Source organism: Lactuca virosa, chromosome 1 (assembly GCF_052849685.1).
Source record: "Lactuca virosa cultivar CGN04683 chromosome 1, Lactuca_virosa_CGN04683_v6, whole genome shotgun sequence".
Taxonomy (NCBI): Eukaryota; Viridiplantae; Streptophyta; class Magnoliopsida; order Asterales; family Asteraceae; genus Lactuca; species Lactuca virosa.
The window spans coordinates 221,546,614-221,554,693 of NC_136426.1; the positions used below are offsets into that span (position 1 = coordinate 221,546,614).

The window sequence follows — 8,080 nt, forward strand, 5'->3', positions numbered from 1 at the left end:
ATTTCTCTTTTAAAATATAGCTAAAAAATTCGAGTTTTCCTGAAAATAGTCACAGAATCGCAGGTGGTTATGCCATTTATGATTTTGTCCCGTATAAAAGGTTTTTTGTTCTTGATATTGCAAAAGGCCTAGGGTCACGTGCAATTTCCTCCGTTAAATTTCGTTTTTTATTTTTTATTTTTATTTTTTTATATATGTGTGATTCCTCCACTGTATTTATAAAGTTTTCGGGTGAATATTAATTTTGAGCTATGGAGAGGGTTGAAAGAATTTCTTGAAGTTGGAAGTATGAAAATGAAGATTATTTCAAATTTTGAGATTTATATATTTTCGTCCATAGGCCGAAAACGGGTCAAATTCGTAGCCCAATATAGCGAGATGCTTAGCATGAGAAGGCTGAAATCGCAGGTGGGCTTAATCACTTGTATTTCGTTAGCTATTTTATGAAAAATGCTAATTTTTTGCTATTTAATAAAAAATCATTAATTCTTTTTGGCTAAATTAGTAAATTTTTCCAACACAAAAATTATTTAAACTGCCTGGTCTGTTTTGCATTTCTGTATGACAATATATAGGTAAACCCAAATGAAATTATGAATTATATAATTAAAAGTTGTAAATAATGGATCAAAACATGTACCTTGTTTAAGAATTACCCCTTTCAGCTTTAGAGAAGAAGCCAAATCCCAGCCAAATAGTTTAAACACTTCAAAACACTCAAAACATGTCGTAAGTTAAAAGCAGAAAAGGACTTAAAGTTTTTAAAATCGTATATAACATCCAACGAGACCATAACATATAGTCCTCAAAAAAATCATACTTCGATCATAGTTCATACTCTGAAATGGCTTCCAATGTTCATGTTATTATGATACCTCTAATGTGCCCCAGTCACCTCATTCCAATGGTGGACATGGCCAAACTCATTGCACAACACTCCGCCACCGTCACCATCGTCATCACACCCCATAATGCTGCCAGGTTCGGGGCGGTCCTTCATCGCGTAGTGGCCTCAGGCCATCCTATCCGAATCCTCAACCTCCAATTCCCAGCCTCACAATACGGATTACTAGAAGGATGTGAAAACGTAGATGATTTACCATCATTCAAGTTGACCAAGAACTTCTTTGATGCAACTGCTAAACTCCAAGAACCACTTGAAAAAGTGTTTAACGAGCTTAAACCGACACCAAGTTGTATGATTTCTGATAAACATTTAACTTGGACAGTAGATGTTGCAAGAAAGTTCGAGATTCCATAGGTTATTTTCGAGGGAATGAGTTGTTTCACTCAGTTAGCTACTCATAATCTCTGTGTTTCCAAGGTTCATGAACGGGTGGGCGATTTCGATCCATTTTTGTTGTCGGGTTTACCGGATAACATAACCATGACTAAATCTCAGCTTCCAGGGTTATTCAATCCATGGAAGAGTGGGAAGAGTGCAGAGGCAAAGGTGATAAAAACTGTACATGATAAAATTAGAGTAGCAGAAATATGAGCATATGGGGTACTTATAAACAGTTTTGAGGAGTTGGAAAGTAGATATATATCGATGAATATCGGAAAGTGAAGCAAAAAGTTTGGTGTATAGGGCCGTTTTAACAAGATAACAAGAGCAATTTAGACAAAGCTCAACGTGGAAAACCAATGGTTCGATTACAAACCACAAGTGCATTATTGTCAGAAACCAGGGAGTGTGATTTACGTGTGTCTACGGAGCCTAACACGGCTCAAACCACCACAGTTTATCGAACTAGATCTAGGTTAGAAGAGTCGGAATTCCCATTTATTTTAGAGATGAAAGGTGGGAGTCGAACACAAGTGATAGAAAAATGGTTGGTGGAAGATGGGCTTGAAGAGAGAGTGAAACGAAGAGGTGTTTTGATCCATAGGTGGGCCCCATAAGTTCTAATCTTGTCCCACCCTTCGGTAGGGGTATTCCTTACTGACTGTGGATGGAATGTGACTATTGAAGGGATTTCTGCGGGTGTACCGATGAGCACATGGCCTCAATTTGCTGAATTCGACTATTGAAGGGATTTTTGTGGGTGTACCGATGATCACATGGCCTCAATTTGCTGAAGTCGACTATTGAAGGGATTTATGCGGGTGTACCGATGATCACATGGCCTCAATTTGTTGAGCCGTTTTTTAATGAGAGGTTGGTTGCGGAAATAGTGAGGACTGGTGTGTGTGTTGGGGCTGAATCAGTGATGCAGTTAGTTGAGGAAGATGCAGCATGGATACAAGTTAAAAGAGAGGATGTTAGAAAATATAGGATTTGAGTTGGAGATCTGGATATCACTTGGATCGAGAGAACAGTTTCCGAACTGATATTTCTACCCTATGCCTGGTTTGCAAGAAATTCAGCCTAGGATAATCCAAGTGTACACTTACGATTCTAGGCACAGAAATCGTAAGTGTCAACTTGGATTATCCTAGGCTGAATTTCTTGCAACCCAGGCATAGGGTAGAAATATCAGTTCGGAAAGTGTTCTCACGATCCAAGTGATATCCAGATCTCCAACTCAAACCCTATATTCTCCAACAACCGAACTAATATCTTCCTGTTTCTGGAGATGAGAGATTCAATCTGCGAGATGAACACGAAGTTCACAAAGCTGGAGAAACTCGAAGGCGTCGACTTCAGGCATTGGAATAAGAAGATGCATTTCATTTTGACTACTTTGAAAGCAGCATACGTGCTGACTACTCCAAGACTAGCGGAGCCTGAGGAAGGTGCTGATGAGACAATTGAAGAGATAAGGAGGAGACAGAAGTGGGACAACGATGACTACATCTGCAAAGGTCACATTCTGAACAGTATGTATGATGCTTCATTTGATATCCATAGTGAAGCCTTATGTGCCAAGGAGTTACGGGACACCCTTCAATTGAAATATATCACTGAGGATGCTTTTAGCAAGAAGTTTCCAGTAAGTGACTATAATAATTATAAGATGGACGATTCAAGGTCTATTACTGAACAATACAATGAACTTCTAGTTGTTTGAATTCTGATGGTTTTAAACAAGTTATTGAGTCAGATAAATTTATTTTGTTTAGAGGTGGGATGTTTGTTGGATTTGGATATTTAAATAATATAATGTTTCGTTTAAATATTATTAACAAATTATTACCTATTCAAAATTCTGCATTTGTAACTTCTGTTTCTAATGTTGATAAATCTATGCTTTGGCATGTAAGATTAGGTCATGTCAACTTTAGAAGGATGCATGAGATGTCAAAAGATGGATTAATTCTAGCCCATGATATTACATCTGATAAATGTAAAACATGCATTCTTACAAAAGTGACAAAACAACCCTTTCCTAGTGTCATTAAAAATTCAACTATTTTGGAACTTGTACACAGTGACCTGTGTGATTTTCACTCCACTCCTTCTTTGGGAAATAAAAGGTATGTAGTCACTCTTATTGATCGTAAGTCCCAAAACTATGGATCTTATATGATATATCAATCAATCTATTTAGAGAATGCGGAATTTAAACAAAATAAAGATTCAAGAACACAAAATAACTTTCAATGCACACGATTCTATTAACAATAAATCGTCTAGTACACCAATGCTCTAACTCCAGCCGTGAATAAAACAAATGAAGAACTACTAACCAGTTCACGGCTGAATACACACACACACACACACACACACACACATATATATATATATATATATATATATATATATATATATATATCAGTACAATGCCACAAAAGCCCAAACCATCAAGACCGTAAAGACTAAGTGTTCACGGTTCAGCCAACCGTGAACATATACAAGCCCATTAACATACTAACATTCTAAGCCCAAGAACAGGAACATTATGAGCCCAACATAAACCATAAAAATATAACCCAACAATATCCCCCCTTGGTTTATTGTTGGCTGCTTTAAAGCTTGTCTATAAGATGAACATCAGATTGATCGAATACCCCAGCCAACAACTTCTTGTCAATTATAGTGGCAACCATTCCAGTGAAACTTTTTCCAGCAACTTCAAATAGTTTATTTTGAACAATAAGCTGAAAATGTGACAAAGTATTAATATCACATTCTCCAAATTTTAACAAATCTTTGGGATCGATAAGGCGATACTAACCCATTTTCAACTTTATTACGGCCGACGCGGTAACCTCATCATAAACTCATAATTGCATTGAGTCCAAAGTGCCTTCTGGTACACGTTTAGGAACCGGAATCCTTTTAACTTTCTTTATGGGTGGCCACATAACATTCACCATGGTTTTATTAGTTCGAGGATCAATGACATCTTTAGCCTTTCTCGTGAACGATGAAGCAGTCTTCATGCCTTAAAATTTATTTTTACCTTGAGCCTCAAGAAACCTCTTAAAATCCCAGGTCACAGAGTCATTGGTTGGATTGTTGAAAGGAGCGTGAATAAGTTCAGCAAGATCGACTTTTGTCCAGGACATAAAGTCAGATGGGTTCTCATAGTACTCAATTCGATATATCTTTCGCTTCACAACCCACATTTTCCTGTCAGCATCATATCCCTACATCAAAATGCCAAAGCGATCTCCATACTTTTTCAGTAAATTTCTTCCCAGTTTCTCTCAAAAACATTTCAGGGTGATCACCTGAAACATTCTGATCTGAATGCTTCATTACTAACATCTTCCCTTTCAGCTCCTCAATTCGAGCTTGCTTCTCTCTTCTTTCTTGAGCAGAAGAAGGACCAGAAGATAAAAAAGTGTAAAGATTCGCATCCGGAGTAGGTCTAACAACTCTTTCACTTACACATTGAGAAGGTGGATTAACTGGATTAGAAGTAGAAGTAGAAATCTTTTCGCCTTCAGCGCTCAAGGGTTGAAAATCATCACCAAACTTCTCATGTAAGCGTTGTTTCAGGTCAAAGAATAAAGTTGTTATACCATCAAGATTTGCTTGAAGTTCGGAAATCTTCGCATCTTTAACAGAGTTCTTATTTTCAAGACTAGATACTCTTACATCCAGATTACCAATTAAAAATTCCTTCTCCATTGACTCCTGCCTCAAAATCAAAATCTCTTGTTTGAGCTCAGAGATGATTTGATGAGAATCTTCATCACTCCCTTTTCCGGAGCCGATAGATATCGCTTTTCATTTGGACTGAGAAATAGAGTCTTGAAAAGCAAGTATCCTGGCTAGCTTGACACATGTGGCATCATGCTCTAGAGGTGGTGGAGCGGAAGAACTTCCTGAGGCAAATGTTTCTTCATTGGCCAGAAAATCGAAACCTTCACCAAAAACTGGACTTTAAACATTACCGTGAACCTGGGCTGGTTCAACAATTAGGCTCTGGACATCTTCTTGAACGACTTGGGCTAGCTCCATAGTAGGACTTTGATCATCTTGAGAAACCCGGACTGGTTCTACAGTAGGGCTTTGATCATCTTGAGAAACTTGGGTTGCATCTACAGTAGGGCTTAATGATTGTACTGGTTCAGAAATAAATACTCTCGGCCTTGGATCTTTACGTCTTCGCTTTCTTGTGTCACAACTAGGAATTATGATGCCTTGTAAACAATTAACAAGGATAACATTGTAACTAAAACTTGAAAGCTTGTATGATGCTTATTCAATGACAACAAAATTCCATCAAACACTCCATACAAACGCTCAAATAGCCTACAAAAGGTTGGAAACCCTAGAAATCCCGGTTTAAGTCCATTATGGACTAGGATTTCCTTATTGGGCCTAATGGGCCAATAAACTTCCAATGTGACTATTTTGGGCTTAGAACTCTTAAATGGACTCTCATTGGACCCACTCTCATGAGACTTAACCTTTTTGGGCCTTATAAGCCTAAAATGGACTAGTTTATCTTTAATGGGTCTTATTGGGCCATAACTAATCCAATTAGCTTAAATGGACTAAAACCATTCTCTTATACAAAAATTGGGCGGTGATCTACTCTAAAGGCCCAATGGGCCGAAAACCATCAAATTGGGCCTCATATTAGGGACTCAAGCATAAAAGGGCCAAGCCATTCTCTTCCTTCTCTCTCTCTCTCGGCCCAAGTAGGAAAAAAAAGAGCAAAGAAATGAATAAATGCCCATGACACCTCATTGTTGTTTAGGGGTTAATTATGGGATTATCCAACATACATCCAAGACAAATCTCATGTTCCCATGCATTCATCTCTCTCTTCTCCTTCTTCTTAATACTTGCGGTCGAGAATCAACACACACACACACAAAACATTTCATACTCTCTCTAAGTAAAACATTCAAGAACATCCATTCCCTCTCATCAAGACTTTTCGAGAATTAGAAGCATTTCAAGCAGATTCCATCCAAAAATCACTTCAAGCTACACTCTAGTGGTAAGATCTTGCAAACATATTTCCTTTCTATAGTCATTCACTCTTCTTACCACCTTAAATTCATGACCATACTCCTAGAAACATACTAAGTTCGAGATCCACCCAAGAAGGCTTACTAGGACCAAAACTCTTCCATTTCTTTCTTCAAAACCGACAACAACAAGCAAAGGTGAGTTCATACCCCTCTATTTTCGGTTTTCATATGATTTATGGGGGAGAATACAAGTGAAATGTGAAGATCTATGTGTATTTGTATGTTATGTGTGATTTCTTGTGTTTTTGTGGTAAATATGTGCTAAAAATGTAAGATATTTCGAGATCTATAGTTCAAGAAGGAAAAATATGTGATCTAGGTCATATTTCACTTAACATGTCAAGATAAACTACTATACAAGCTTTAAAATAACACACTACAACATAAAAATTTGTTATTGGACTATTTTTGATAAATAAACAAAAGATGGGGAAAAAGATGTCATTCACGGTTTCTACAAGGATCAAAAGGTCAAAACAGCCAAAATAAGATTTTTATCAATATTAGGCTTTTTAAAGGACTAAAAATGTAAATTTTAGCCCAATGGGCTAAAATTTGGGCTTTTCGGCTATTTAGGCCCAAAAATGCGAAAAATCAACTTCAAGGGGCTGAAATGGAAAGTTTTCTCAAAACAGGGGCTATAAACGTAAATAAACCTATTTCAGGGGTTAAAATGGTCTTATTTATCAAAAGGGACTAAAAATGCAAAGATTTTGGATTTTGGGTAAAAATTGTAAAAATTGTGAAAAGTGTGGATTTAAATGCAAATCTTTTAACTACGGGGCTGAAACTGTCCAAAATAAAATTTTGGGCTTAAAACATTATTTAATTAAGTGTTTAGGCCAAAAATGTCAAGAAAAAGAGTTCAAGGACCTAATATGTCATTTTTCATAAAAAGGGCTAAAAATTCCCAACTTTACCAAAATAAGGGGCTGAATAGGTCAAACTAATATTTTTGGTCAATTATGTTAATAATAAAATAAGTGGGTCAAAATATACGAAACTTTATAACTTATGGGTTTTAAATAGAAAAATAACTATTTTTATAAATCTATGAATCGTTATAAAACAAATTGGTGATTTTTACGAAATATCGATTAAACAACTTCGCAACACTAATACTATACAAAACAAGTAAACATGCTAATTGTTGGGCTTGAGAGATTCTAATCATGCTTATTGGGCCTTCGTGACACATTAACATGACTTTTGGTCCCAACATAAATAATACATGTTATTGGGCCTCTTGTGACCCAATTACATGTTTAAGGGACCCTCAATGGCTTTTATATGCTATTGGGCCTCAGTGGCCCATTAGCATTGCTAGTAAGGTCAAAATAAATCTTATGCGAAATGGGCCAACGCGCCTTTCGTATACTCGACAGCCTTAAATAACATACATAATTAGTAGGGCCCATTAGTCCTCTTCTCCTCGTCTGTTAGGCTTACCTTCTCTTCAAGTAAACTAAAATCAGGTCATTAATCAAGGTTAATCAAATTCATGTGGATTAAGTGAGTAACAACGGGTGACACCAATAAGTGTCGGTCGTAGTCTGTAGCTGTAATCAAAGTCTTCTGGAGGGAGAGCGAGAGTTTGTATATAGATCTATACGGGGGTGACTCCTCCACACCTAAGTTGTTCGCTACAGTTAGACTCGGCCAGTCTAGGGTGACAAAATCTTAAGATCAATTTCGGTGT

General features: G+C 37.0%; 1 pseudogene; it reads left to right on the forward strand.

Moving 5' to 3' along the window:
- The first annotated feature begins 844 nt into the window (after positions 1-844).
- Positions 845-2,285, forward strand: LOC145127502 (UDP-glycosyltransferase 73C3 pseudogene; annotated as a pseudogene).
- Positions 2,286-8,080: the final 5,795 nt, after the last annotated feature.